Here is a 13,823-nt window from a genome sequence, read left to right as displayed (position 1 = left end):
CCTGCCATTTTTCTAATATTTGTAGTTTAAGTTTAATGGGCAATACTGTTTTAAAGATTACTTCATGTCGAAATTGTTGCAAAAATTACCATGGTCAAAATAATGAATATATTATTTTTTAAAATATAAAATTAGCACATTCCTCAAGCTATACTCTCAACGAGAACAACTAATATTCACGTATGATAGGATAAATTTGATTGTTTCTAATGAAGAATTTTCATTTAATAAAGTTTTTAAATATATTGATTTTTTTAAAATGCTCGTAGTATTCTTTACATGTTGTTCACAAAACAAATTGTATTAGATTTTAACGAAGTCGTAATTTTTGAAGTCTTTAAACTTCTTTTGAAAGACAAAAAAAACAAAAACATTGTGAGGAGCCAAATGCCACAAAATACACTGTCTAATAAACTGGGTTTTTGTTTTTCCTTAGAGTAAAAATCATGATATAATGTGAATAATGTGTACCAGCCAGCCTTCAATCATCTTTAGGACCAAAAATTACACTATTCAGCAAAGTTAGGCAAAAAGTAATTTTAACTACAAATTACTGTCATTTGAAACCAGAAAATTAAAATTTGTATTAGTTATATCAACTCCTTGATGAAGCACTGTAACGGTACGAAATTACGATCACTGGTTGAACCAAAGTAATCGCAATTATATTTGACTCTAAGTAGTAATTTCAATTACTCTTTCCCTTACACTGCTATTCAGTTACGAAGTTCTGAACTATTTAGACTACGTTTTCTTGAGGATCAAAATAGATTGATAGTGAGTTTAAAAGGACGACCCTCCGATCAAAGATCACTGATTTAATTTGCCAGTTAGCAATTACGTCAACACATCAAAAACAACGATTACTTGAAATTAGAATCTTCGTGTTTATAAATACAAGAAAATTACAACTATAAATTATATCATTCATCGAAGCGAGTAGTTTTAAAATAGAATATTCCCAGCCGGTATTCATTTATACATATATATCATATAAACAAATGGAACTATTAAAAAAAGGGTATTTTTAATAGTTCCATTTGTTTACGTACGGAAATATCAGATACGTATTAACAATTGGGTTAATTTTTTCAAAACAAATAAAAATAAATACAAGAGGAATGCCTGAGATCATCTGTACATTTCCAACATGACCGTCATTACTTATTTATCTTTTCGATTTATGGGCTACGTCACGTAAACCAGCAAATGGAATAAAAAATATGAAGTATCATCTGCACATAACGTTTTCAAGATGTGCGTCTTGAGGCAATGGTCAAGAGCGTTTCGAGTGAATACTTCAGGCAGCAAACATAAAAATCATTCGACCTACATTCAATAGAAAATAAGTTTTCCATTTGCGCATAGGATGACCAATCTGTGTTCACTTTAAGGCGAGCTTTTACCAAATAAAAAAAAAGTTAAAAGATCGGACCATTCCCAATCAAGATAATCTAACCAAATACGAATGGTCAATTAATTCTTAACACTTAAAAATCGGAATCAGCATAAGCCTTTGAAAATTTTACACCAAAAATGATCCAAACCGATTACAGTACTTAACATTTGCCCCAGGCGTCAATTCTATTCGTAGTTGTTCGTTGTCCCGGCACATGTTCTTCTATCCCTGGTTGTTCCTTGTCCGAGAGCCAGTTTTGTTCGTAGTTGTTCGTTGTCCGAGAGGCAGTTTTGTTCGTTGTACGGGCACATGTTATTCTATTCCGAGAGCCAGTTTTGTTCGTTGTCCGGGCACATGTTATTCTATTCCTGGTTGTTCTTTGCCCGAGAGCCAGTTTTGTTCGTAGTTGTTCGTTGTCCGGGCACATGTTCTTCTATCCCTGGTTGTTCCATGTCCGAGAGCCAGTTTTGTTCGTAGTTGTTCGTTGTCCGTGCACATGTTATTCTATTCCTGGTTGTTCCTTGCCCGAGAGCCAGTTTTGTTCGTAGTTGTTCGTTGTCCGGGCACATGTTCTTCTATCCCTGGTTGTTCCATGTCCGAGCGCCAGTTTTGTTCGTTGTCCGGGCACATGTTTTTCTATTCCTGGTTGTTCCTTGTCCGAGAGCCAGTTTTGTTCGTAGTTGTTTGTTGTCCGGGCGCCAGTTCTATTTGTAATTTAATATTCAAAGTGCTTCAATCATGCACCAATCAGTCAGCTTATACAGGCAACAACCAAGTTCCTCATGGACAGAAAGACGATTTGGGTTCCACAAGTTAAAAAAACAACTAAATAATTGATTGTAACTATTACTACCAAGACCAAATAATGCTGAATCAAGTCAAGAGAAGGTGCTGCTGGGTACTGCTCTTCCTTACACAATCAATTACTTCGAGAATTCTATTCAAAAAGAAAAAACATCTTCCGAGCACATAGGTCTTTATACCTTCCTCACTAGTGGGTAGGTAGTAATTAACTATATTTTAAGGTTTGAGAATAAATTTTATTATTTACTAGTATCTTCGGGAGGAGCCGTGTTTGCAGTATGCGTGTCAAGAAAAACTCTTTTCCCTATGATGAAGTAGAAGTAGAGTACGAAGTTTTGTAAAATTAATGCTGGACTATTTTCACACTATCCCCAATTACCTTCCAAAGCTGATCCATGTAGGACGAGAAAAATAGATGTACGCATGTATTAGCGAAAGTAGTTGAAGGAATCTGATAAAAATTAATATGGAACAGACTAGATATTAACCGCCCACATTCTCTCAAAATTTCATCATCAGATTCACGGCTCGATTGATTACGCATGGACAAAAATTTGTTTACAGACAGACATGAAACCGAATTTGTTCTTTCATGCTTAAAACGTAAAACGCTAATAAAAATTTTAGATTGTGAGGACATAAATTTTGCTTCCTTTCTATCAAAGGTGGGGAAGCACTGTTGTATTGTAGAGAATAAAATAACAAAAAAAAAAAAAAAGGATGACAGTGAAAAAGCTACACTGATTCCAGGACTTGGAGACATTTTTTCAGTTCCTCCATTAATACAAAGCTTCCCTACTTTGAGTAGTAATGAAGCGATAAATTAATAAAAAAATATTGAGCATAATTAGACCCAATAAAAATTCAATAAGGAATATCGCTGAAGATAATTAATTTTATACCAAGTTTTATTTTATTTTCGTATGGATTAAATTAAATTACACTACCACCTTTACAGAATAATTTTTCAATCATCATTCATAAAATAAACATAAAGACATACAAATGTCACAAAATATATAGCATCTAACAAATTAAAGCTAATCAAAAACAAAATAATCAAATATATAAAGGTCATATCTTTAACCCTAATAAAGTTACTCATATCTAAGATATTATGGTTTGAAACTTGTCAAGGTTTTTCTTTTTTATCTTGATGATCATCGGATATCACACATGCCATAATTAAATGCACTAGATATTTTAGAAGAGAAGTAAGAGCCAAGTTTGTTATTGCAGTGAGTAAGGGTCATCTGGCGGGAGTTACAAGTTGTGTTCATGAAATTTTACTAGAAAAAAATATTACAATGATTAATAATCATTTGATTAAGAGTTTTACTAAGGTGGACTAATTTTATAATTATCGCCAATTTAATAAAGTTTAGCTTCACGAAACAGTTTTGATGCTCTGAAACATTTAGGTGAGGAATAATACCACATGAAAGTGTAGTTAATCCTATTTTAAAGAAGTCAATAAAAAATGAACAATCAGTCCTATAATTAATGAAGTAAAGGTGCATCCCTGTGAATAGAATTATACTATCTTAGAGCAAGGCGAGTTTGAAGAAAATGCTACATGGAGTGACATAATAGTAGAAGTAACGATAGAAAAAAATAAATATGGTAATGTCATTATCAAATTAATTTAAGAAACAGTTTTATACATGATGGCACTCCATTTACTAAACTTAGGAAAAAATTATATTTTTAATCCTCATTATTTAATGAATATGAAAATTGAAATCAAGTTGACAGATTTCATAACTGTAGTGTTGGAATAGAGCTGTCTGATGCCACTTTTTTTTTCCCCCCAAGGTTCTGTTTATGTAGAAATGCCTATAGTTAGTAATTTTATTATTAAATGTAGCCAATTTCAGTTAATATTCAATTGTTTTATATTGCAACCTTAACTCCAAAACCTATCAATTACATTTTTTGTATGAAGTTTAGAGTGTTTTGAAGTTAGATATATTTTTCATCTGATGCTAGTTTTATGAATCAAAAAGATGATTCAAAAACTCATTAGTCGACGCCTCTTTTTGGTTTTTAAAACTACTGTCAGATAATAAACACATTGAATTCAAGATTCAATCAAAACTTTACTTCAGATAAAAAATAAAGTTAGTTTTTATAATTAAGGTCACAACATATCTCTTTTCTTTACCATACATATCTTTGGTTTTATCTTGTAAAAAATAAACATTTTTATTTGTTTGTAAATAGTCTTAGCGCTGAGACAGCATCCTTGGATTTTCTATTGTCATGTCAGAAATCACAAATTACAAGTGGATCTTTAATGTTATTAAATTTTGTATAATTTAATTAATTTTAAAGCTTATTGAATCAATTTGGTTAGGAGTATTCATTGTTCAACCAATATTTTACAGTTTTGTGGATGCAGCACATATTTGGTCATTAACAGTGACCTGATAGGTAGAACATTTTACAACTGATAACTCTGATTATAGAGGATGATGTGTTAACTATTCCAGCCTCGTTATAAGGAATATAAATGCAGTAAATTCCCTAGTGTGAATATTTTGTTGACAACAGATTATAAAATTTTAAACAGGTCACTAGGACTTACAGGTTATATATATTTATGATACTAATTTGTATATTGTTATACTGCTGCCTATAGCACAATTAATAATAATTCAATCAATTTATTTAAATAAAATTAACAAAATTATTAGGGATGTATTCATTACTTTGATAACTTCAATGAAATAATTAGATATCATATTATTGAAATTAATTAGAAAGTACTGAATTTATTTCTTTGCTAGTAACATTTTACTATACAGCAGAATTATTACCTTTCATTTAGGGTGAAATAAACTGAAGTACATTAAATAAGCTGATATTAAGTCTTATTTACAGGTGTTGAATGGTTTTCATATAGTTACAACAGATTTAGCTATTAAGTCATTAAAATAATTCGAATAGAAATATGAAATAATTGTATTAAATTATCACTGAAGGAAATAGGCATAATAGGTTTTGAATATTCAAACCTTGGATACAAATTGGATTTGAAAATTCAATGTTAGGCCAAGATGTGTTTTCAGTGATATTAGTGTTCATATTAGTAAGTTAGTCATATTGACTGTACAAGACGGTAATTGAAATATAGCTTTTATAACTTACATACAATTGATAATTTTCTTAGGGGAATATGAGATAAATTTTGCTCCAGATAGAAAAATCTTTATTTCCATTCTCATTATTACATCATATTGAACTGCTCCTAATCACTAGGTCCCATAGGGGAAGTAAAATCACTTGCTTCACTAAATCTTCTTAGGTTTTAATTTCTTCTTAGGACAATTACTTACATTACTGATTAATATGTTACAAGAGACCGAATTTTACTTTATTTGCCAAGTCAAGGAAAAGGAATGAGTACAAATTCTTCATAATTTAAACTAGGATTTTATTTTACATAAATATCTAAAAAGATAATTAAAGGAAGTCATAAATTTGATATCACATATATAGGTACGGACTCAATCCTAATCTTAAAACTAGACACTCCTTAATAAAACCTCCCTAACAACGTCATACTAAAAAGATGACGTCAATGACGCAGTGTTGCCAAGTACTTTTAAATTATTTCCAAAGTAAATTTTCCAGGTACGTTTCTTTGTAATATTTTAAAAAAGATATTACAAAAATCCAGATAATTCAGCCCTGATGAAGATAGGTTTCTGGGGAACAAAAGACAAGGAGATTTAAAGAACATTAGGGAATTAAAGTATCCCAGTAAGACCAGACAGTAAGGAAACTAGGCTTCCTTTCTAAGAATATTCTTCTTGTATAACTATCAAGAAAAAATTGGAAAATAAATTAAAATGCTTACCGAAGGACAAGAAAAGAACATATTGGAGTTTATTAAGTTACACATAATAACTTTATTCTAAAACCATCTTTGGGTGAAGAAATGATTAGATAACAAAAGAACTTAGAAGGTGATAGGGAATTTCGTGGTATGCAATGATGTGTAGGAAGAAATAGGCCTCCCCTCCCCCTACTTTAATTTTGAAACCCAAAAAGTGGGAAAATTGGATATTTGAAAATGAGCTCAATCAAAGAAAATAATGGTAAAGCATTTTACTCAAATTTAAAACAAATACCAATCATACCTTTTACGATAGGAAATTAGGAATTTATCCATCCAATGTAGCGTTTGAATGGTAAATAAAGTTATTGTTGTCCATAGTCCACATCCGCAACAGGTAAGTAATAACTTCGCAACAATTTGAAAATCCAAGAAGTTGGGAACTCAATAATGCGAAAACATATTTCAAACTGCGAAAATTTAACACATTTTATTTGAAGAGTTACTAAAATTTGAATTAAGTTTGTTTAAAACTATGTATGTAAGACTAAAAAGAGAAGATTACGCACGCACAACCATTGATTTCAATGAAATTTCTTGCCAATACGACCTAGGAGCCAATAAAAAACAAATATTTTACATAACTTTTTTTATGTAATCATATGCCACCATTGCTCTCTCTACGTGTATTTCTTGTTAATATATATCAATCGATTTAGTCTACATGAATCATTAAAATTTTAAATTGAATTATTAGCAGTAGTTAGATGATGGATATGTAACATCGCATTGCTGGTGCACACCTGGGAAGGGGAAGATGGAAATAAATAAATATCAATCGATTTGTTTTTTCCTATAATATAAGAATAAAAGTGTTTTAATTGTATTAAATGAGGTTAAGATAATAAACGATTACAAAAACCTAAAGTTGCTCCTAGTAAAGTAGAACTATTAGCGTCTGTTGAAACAATAAATAGGAATTTTCATGCAAAACAAAAATTATAAATTTTTTGTCTTGATTTTTAGAGGATACTTTGCTTTTTCTACCGACGTTCTTTGTTCACGAAATAAATTCATAACTTCTCACAATATAATCCAAATCTAACGTACAACAGCTGAAAAGTTATATTTCTGTTCTTTCAACCTATATGAACATCTTTTAGATTTAATGCTTCTATAGGGTAGAAAAAACAGTTGCAAATCCAGAAAAATGTCTCGAACGTCTTATTTTATAGCACCGGTTCTCATATGTTTACGAAGGTATAGTTTGTACCATTGCGTGTCGTTTAGACGACCCTAAGCCCCTTCTTATTTTCATGTGGATTAGTCGTCTTGAAATATTGCGTTTTTTTTAATGATTTCTGAAACAAAATCGAAGGTGACCATGATAACCACTTTTTACTTCACCTTACTTATAGGCTAATGTGACATACGAGAACATAAAAAATTGATATAAAATATATTTATTTCTTGGCTACTAGGACATATTGGCAAGAACCCACTGACAGGTGTCAAATATTTTTCAACATCGTATCACAAAAAGAAAAAGTTACATTGAAATCGGTGATCTCACGTTCGTAGCCTCTTGGAAGTACCGTATTTTTTTATTACGAATTACAACTTTGTGTATGAAAATTAGTCTTTTTTTACTCTAATAGCACGAAAATTTTGCATTGTTCAGCAACATTAATTTATATTGAAGTAAGTAAGATGTTTTTATTCATAATTTTGCAGGCAAATCTCAAACAATTTAGGTCACAATTTCGGTAATATTCTGGCAATAAGATTTGTCTTATATTTTTGTGTATATATATTTGTCTTATATTATTTTACTCACTGCATTATCGCCTTCTCATCATATTCAGAGAAGTTGTTGTAATTATTGGGAGAGAAGAGGAAAAAACCTAAAATTTTCCAACAATTTTAACATGATTTCTCAATAAGCTGGGAGTCTGGGGGAGTAGATATTCCCTAAAAATTGCGGTACCTAATCAATTACGGCAAATTTTGTTTTTAGTAGATTAAAAAGATTTAGATATTAAATCAATTTTCTCCATTTAAATTGGAAACCATTATTGCAATTTTCAATTATTTTAATAACTAATAGATTTTGTTTGTTGGGAATATAACTACTCAAACTAGGACAGGATGGGATTACTTAAAGAATGAAGATCAAGTAATAATTTTTCAGGTAATCAACCCATTCCAGAATGAGGTCGAAATTAATTCCGTGGCTCCGTTAAGAATTAAATTTAAAACAGTCCATGCCGGATCCGAACCCCGTCCTAACAAGAAATGTTCAAGTGTTGAAATTAAATCATGATGAACATAGAGTTTTTCATTTTACTTACTAATTAAACAAATATTAATAAAACATTAAATTGCATTAAAAAAAAAAAAAAGGTTTTTACTTATACGTATGAACGTAAACATACTCCAATTAATCACGAACATTATCAAATATATTACTATAAAATGTGCTGTTACATCAGATGACTAACGGGCAAGATCAAAATCATCCCCGTGTCATGAAGTTATATACTTGAAAAACACGCGCTCAAGGGCTGTTATCTCATATCGTTCAATAAATTTGTTTCCTTGTAATTTAGCCACACTTCACTATCGTCATGTTGGTCTGTATCATTTGAGTGTGTTTCTTTAAATATCTTTTAACTTCCATTATCTTCCAGTTGGTTTATTCTTTCGGATGATAAACCGTTGTAATATATAACCAGAAAAACAAAATTAACACCCCTCAAAAGTTTTTTTTTAGATTTTTTTTTTAAGAATCCAAACATTCCTCCAAAACTACAAGGTCGATTTTTTTTTAATTTGGCATCGAAGTCAGGGAGTACCTCAGAACAACCATTATTATCCACTATTTTGTTTTAAAATGGGGCTGAATTGAGTTTTCATACGGCCATTGAGCTATTAAAGGATTTTTTGGAATAAACTCTACAAGAAAAATCTATCTATATTTATCAATCATGATTTTTTGTAGTGTTAGTGTGCCAAATCGGTAATAGAAAATAGTTTCAATAGGTTTATATTTCGGTCATGAAGGGGGAAAACATTAAAAATCACTATTCTAAAACTATATTTACATATTATCATAAAGTATATAAATTTTTAATTCATTGGAGAAGATGGTCGGGGGGAGGGTGCGGTCAGCAAAGAAAAACATAAATAAAAAAATATATATTTATTAACGCCAACGTTTCGACCTGAGTTTCAGGTCTTCATCGAGTCTATAGAACAAAAGAGATAACAACCATCATTTAGAGAAACATAAATTTGAAAAGAAATGGTATAGAAACAAATTTGGAATTATACAAAATATTGAATTGATTGATAACTATGGAATTAGACAGTAGCAGATTCATTACAGTGAAAGATGAAATATAATTTGTTTCTCTAAATGATGGTTCTTATCTCTTTTGTTTTATAGCCCTAATGAAGACCTGTAACTCAGGTCAAAACGACGGTATAAATTAATTTTTTTTTTTGTTTCTTTATGTTCTTCTGTGCTCACCGTACCCCCTGACCATCTTCTCCAATTAGTAGTCTACGATCAAGTATCTACACCTCATAATTTATTAATTATAATAAACTAAAAACCTTGACCAAAACTGATGTAAACATACACTTAGTTATAAATACTTCTGTTATCGAGTTGTTAAAAAGCTAAAAATATTTCTAATACCGTGGCCTACAGGATCATCGGTTTCTAACATTGTTGAAAACAGCTGGAGAGAAGTTTCTGAAGTATTTCATACTGAAAACATTTCAACTCCATTGAGGAACACAAAATTAACGTTGCTTAAAAGTGGACTAATATTTGACAAAATCAAGCCAAAAAAAAATTTAACATTATTATAGGATGATTAGTGGTAGTGTTAAATAAGAATGACGGATTAGCACTAACTACTACTGGATTCCTACTGAATCTACCAACTAGCGAAATAAAAGCAGACTAGCCCATTTTTGTTTTTTTGAAATATTTTTCATATTTATTTTTTTGTTTGCTTGATTCAGAAATAGTTATATTTCATCAAAATATTGGTTATTTTATTTTTTAATGCAATGTTAGAGAAAAATTTCCAATCAACACCAATAAAAGTAAGCAGAGGAAATTGCAACTACTTGTTATTATCAAACGACAATATTCTTCTTAATCACATCAGTTTTAGTAGCAAAAACGGGATTCAGAAAAGGTGGGGAAGAAGGACTACTAATTAGAACTATAAAAAAAAAAAATTAAGGGGGAAAATTAGGAAAGAATGTGGTAAAGTTGATTTATTTTATTTTTAATTCTTTACCATAGTTATTTTATTATTATTTAGTTCATTGACCCAGCCATGTTTATAAAAAGTGTGTATATGTATTTCTATTATTATTTTTATCACAGATTTTAGTTAATACTTATTTATTTTAGTTTATATTATGATTATTTATTTGATTTTCTCTTTATACAATACATATGGTGTGTTTGAGTACTTACATTTTAATATTTATTGCCCTTGAGTGTGACAGATTAGATAATTTAAATAAAAGTTTCATCTAGCAAAAAAAAATGATAATTTATCAAAATCGCACTTGATATAACGGCTTGTTGATAGATTATTTAGGACTAGATTGATTATGCTTATAAGAAGTTGAATGCTACTAAGGCATTCTTTAATCTTTCAAAGACTATTGAATAATTATTCCTCATATTATAATATAAACATAAAGATAGGAAAATATGTATACCTAAATTTATGACGACTTCTTATTGTATTTGATCTATTGCCCCTGCCCAAGACTGAACATTAGTGCGTAGGATCTGACATTGAGAGTTATCTTGAAGATTGCTACAGCTGATGGTCCTCTGCATCTGACTCTGCATTTAACAGTGTGGAAAGCGATAACCTAGAGATAGCGTTTTTGAAAACTATCTTTAAAACATTTAAAAACAAACATATGTGCAAATATGTGTTCAACCACCATTGTTATATTTACTGTTACATGACAGAATCTGCTACCATATTTACATAGTACATTTTCCACTGTTCTTTATTTCTCCATTATAATTAATCAAAAATCCCCGATACCACGTTCAGGATCAGGCGGTTTATCTGAACAAGTCATTTATCCCGCTTTTTGGCGACCAGTGAATGAAAGACAAAATCATTTTTTTCTTTAATGAAATAAGCAGCATTTTGAAAACAAAATTGAATAGAATCATTTTTGAAGATTTTTTAGAAATTTTTCCCCTCTTCTAATTTTTGGTTATCATTTTTTTTTTATTTCATGAAATTCGGCCACATTTGTAATAGATCTGATTTGTGTGATAAATAACAAGAGTAATATTTTAAAAATTAAAAAAAAAAATAATAAAAAGTCGCAGGAAGATAACAAATTATTAAAAGAAAAACGGAGTTTAATTTTTTTTCTATTGATTTTGGTAGGTTTCCTAAGATCCCGATAACCATTAATTTAATTTTTCATACTGAATTAAAATTTTTTTTTTTTGGGGGGGGATTATCAGCATTATTGTCTCTAACTCAGGGCAGGAAAGAGGGGTCATCCTTCATACTGACCTATTCTAGCCAGAGAAGGAAAGTCGAGATTTATTCTGAGGGTCCGCTACGAAATAAAATTTGACTCACCCAGGCCGGATTGGGACCGACATACCCGGCCGTCTACATCCTCAAATATGATTTAATAGCACAACAGTGGCACTACCTGCTAGATAAAAAAAAATATGGATTACTAGTCATATATCGATTCTTAAGATGTACATAGTAATTGTGCCCTCCTCTCCCCACCCTTCACGAATATGATGCAGACGATCACAATTTGGAAATCTAAAATCATTACTAAATAAACAATATAATTAATAATGAAATACATTAAATTTTTAAATGTTTAATAAAAACTCGGGATTGGTAATGAATTTGTGATACTTAGTTCCAAATAATTTGGAATACTACCACTTCTTACCAGGACCATGTTTTCTAGACTTACGTATTTCCTGTAAATAAAGTGAATCGAAAAGTGGTAGATACTGAATCTTCTGTATAGCCGGTGAATTAGCCAAAGCAACTATCGCATGAGAATTGGGAACATGTTGATCAGGTTATCATTGGAGGGCCTTTTGACATCTTTCAAAAACTTTTAACTCGTATAATCAGCATGAAGTTGATTAATCTTCACTGTCTCAATTTAATAATTATTGATAAGACTCATTATGATAACCCTTATCACGAGTAACCCCGCGATCATGGCCTCCGCGGGTGGAAATGCCATCTCTAAGTGAAGTGATAGTACTCCACACGTCCCCAACGTATGCTATCAATTAAAACGAAATTGAAGAATCCCCTAATTGACTTTAAAATATTTTGGATTTTCTCTTTAGGAAGTTTGATTGTATTATTTTTTTTTTAATTGTTGAGGTGAATAAAAAATTCCAAATAAAACATAACTTATTCTATATTTTTCTTGTACGTTTCGGGACAATTTTCCCATACTCATGCACCTTTACAATCCTAAAATTAAGTTATTACTATCAAAAATTTGTATCTATGTTATACGTGTATATTTAAAGTTCTTGTACTCATATTTACCACATATTTGTCATATTTTCAATTTCCATATTTAAATCTTGTCATTTAAACAATCATATAATGTTTTTTCTTGGGAACCACACATAGTAAATATTTTAAACAGATTGAGAGTATGCTCACATAAAATTAATTACCTCCAATTTGTACTTAATAGAGACACTTTAATAATGGTGTACAAAGCATTATTTGAACCAATATTAAGATTTGTGACCGAATGTTATAGTGCCAGGGCTGACAGTCATTTATCAAAACTTGGAAATTTACAAAATTGGTCATTAAGAAGAATAACGCACAACAATAATAAAACAGAAAATCTTAAAATCGTTAGAACCTAATAATACCTAATTTATTTATTATATTAAAAATTGTATGAGCAATATATGTGTGTGCTTAGGAATAAATATTATAGGATCCTTGTTTTTATAATATTCTGTATCATCTTGTTTTATTCAATCTTGTAAAATTCAAACTTACGTAACTGCGAACCAAGGTATATAATGTCAGGCTACCATATCTGTATAAGCAGTCCCATCGACAGTTTGTCTATCACCAACTGACTAGGGTTCAATGGTAGTGAAAAATCGGTTTAGATTCTCGTATTCCGGCTTTTAAGAATTGACAGATGCAAGAGGAATAAAAAACTTCTGTTTACTAAACCTCCGGGCTGCTATTTGAGATATTGGTGTGATATATACCATACTTCCTCCATTATATACACACATTCAGTTGATAGTTATTCACCAATAATTTAAAATAAATTATCATTTAATAAATCAAATGGTATCCTTGTTAAGTCTCAACACTCTTTATTATATCAATAGTTCAACGTTTCGGCCAATTCGGCTATCCTCAAGGACAATCTAAGCATTTAACAGCTTATTATACATTACATACAGGTCATCAATTACAAGTCAAAATCGCCCTATGAAAAAGTCAATTAATAGAAAATCAAATTAATTATTAATAAGCTTCACCAAGGTTATGTCTAGTTACCTATTTTTTAAAACTTTAATTTTTTATTTATTTAATGTAATTTACAACTATACAAAATAATACAATAAGTAAATATGTTGTACGTTTCATATGCACTTGAAAATCTTGGGAAGGAACCACCCATTGGTGGTACTTCAAACATTAATTTAAATTAGAAGGTCCCGTGGCCATCTTCTTT

At 30.3% G+C, this 13,823-nt stretch overlaps 1 long non-coding RNA gene across 2 annotated transcripts in view; it reads right to left on the bottom strand.

Moving 5' to 3' along the window:
- The window catches only part of LOC106690734 (uncharacterized), a 27,693-nt gene that overhangs the window by 7,960 nt on the left and 5,910 nt on the right, over window positions 1–13,823 (bottom strand). Inside the window, exons 1-2 of one of the 2 annotated variants that reach the window (XR_010842677.1) lie at window positions 12,054–12,448; window positions 10,797–10,955 (exon numbers count right to left, since the gene is read on the bottom strand). This is a non-coding gene — a long non-coding RNA (uncharacterized lncRNA). Of the gene's footprint in view, window positions 1–10,796; window positions 10,956–12,053; window positions 12,449–13,823 lie in introns of those variants that run through there. The other variant, XR_010842678.1, reaches the window with a different exon arrangement.

Source organism: Halyomorpha halys, unplaced genomic scaffold, assembly GCF_000696795.3.
Source record: "Halyomorpha halys isolate HHAL.00 unplaced genomic scaffold, Hhal_1.1 Scaffold1848.1, whole genome shotgun sequence".
NCBI lineage: Eukaryota > Metazoa > Arthropoda > Insecta > Hemiptera > Pentatomidae > Halyomorpha > Halyomorpha halys.
This window is presented reverse-complemented; position numbering and strand designations above follow the sequence as displayed.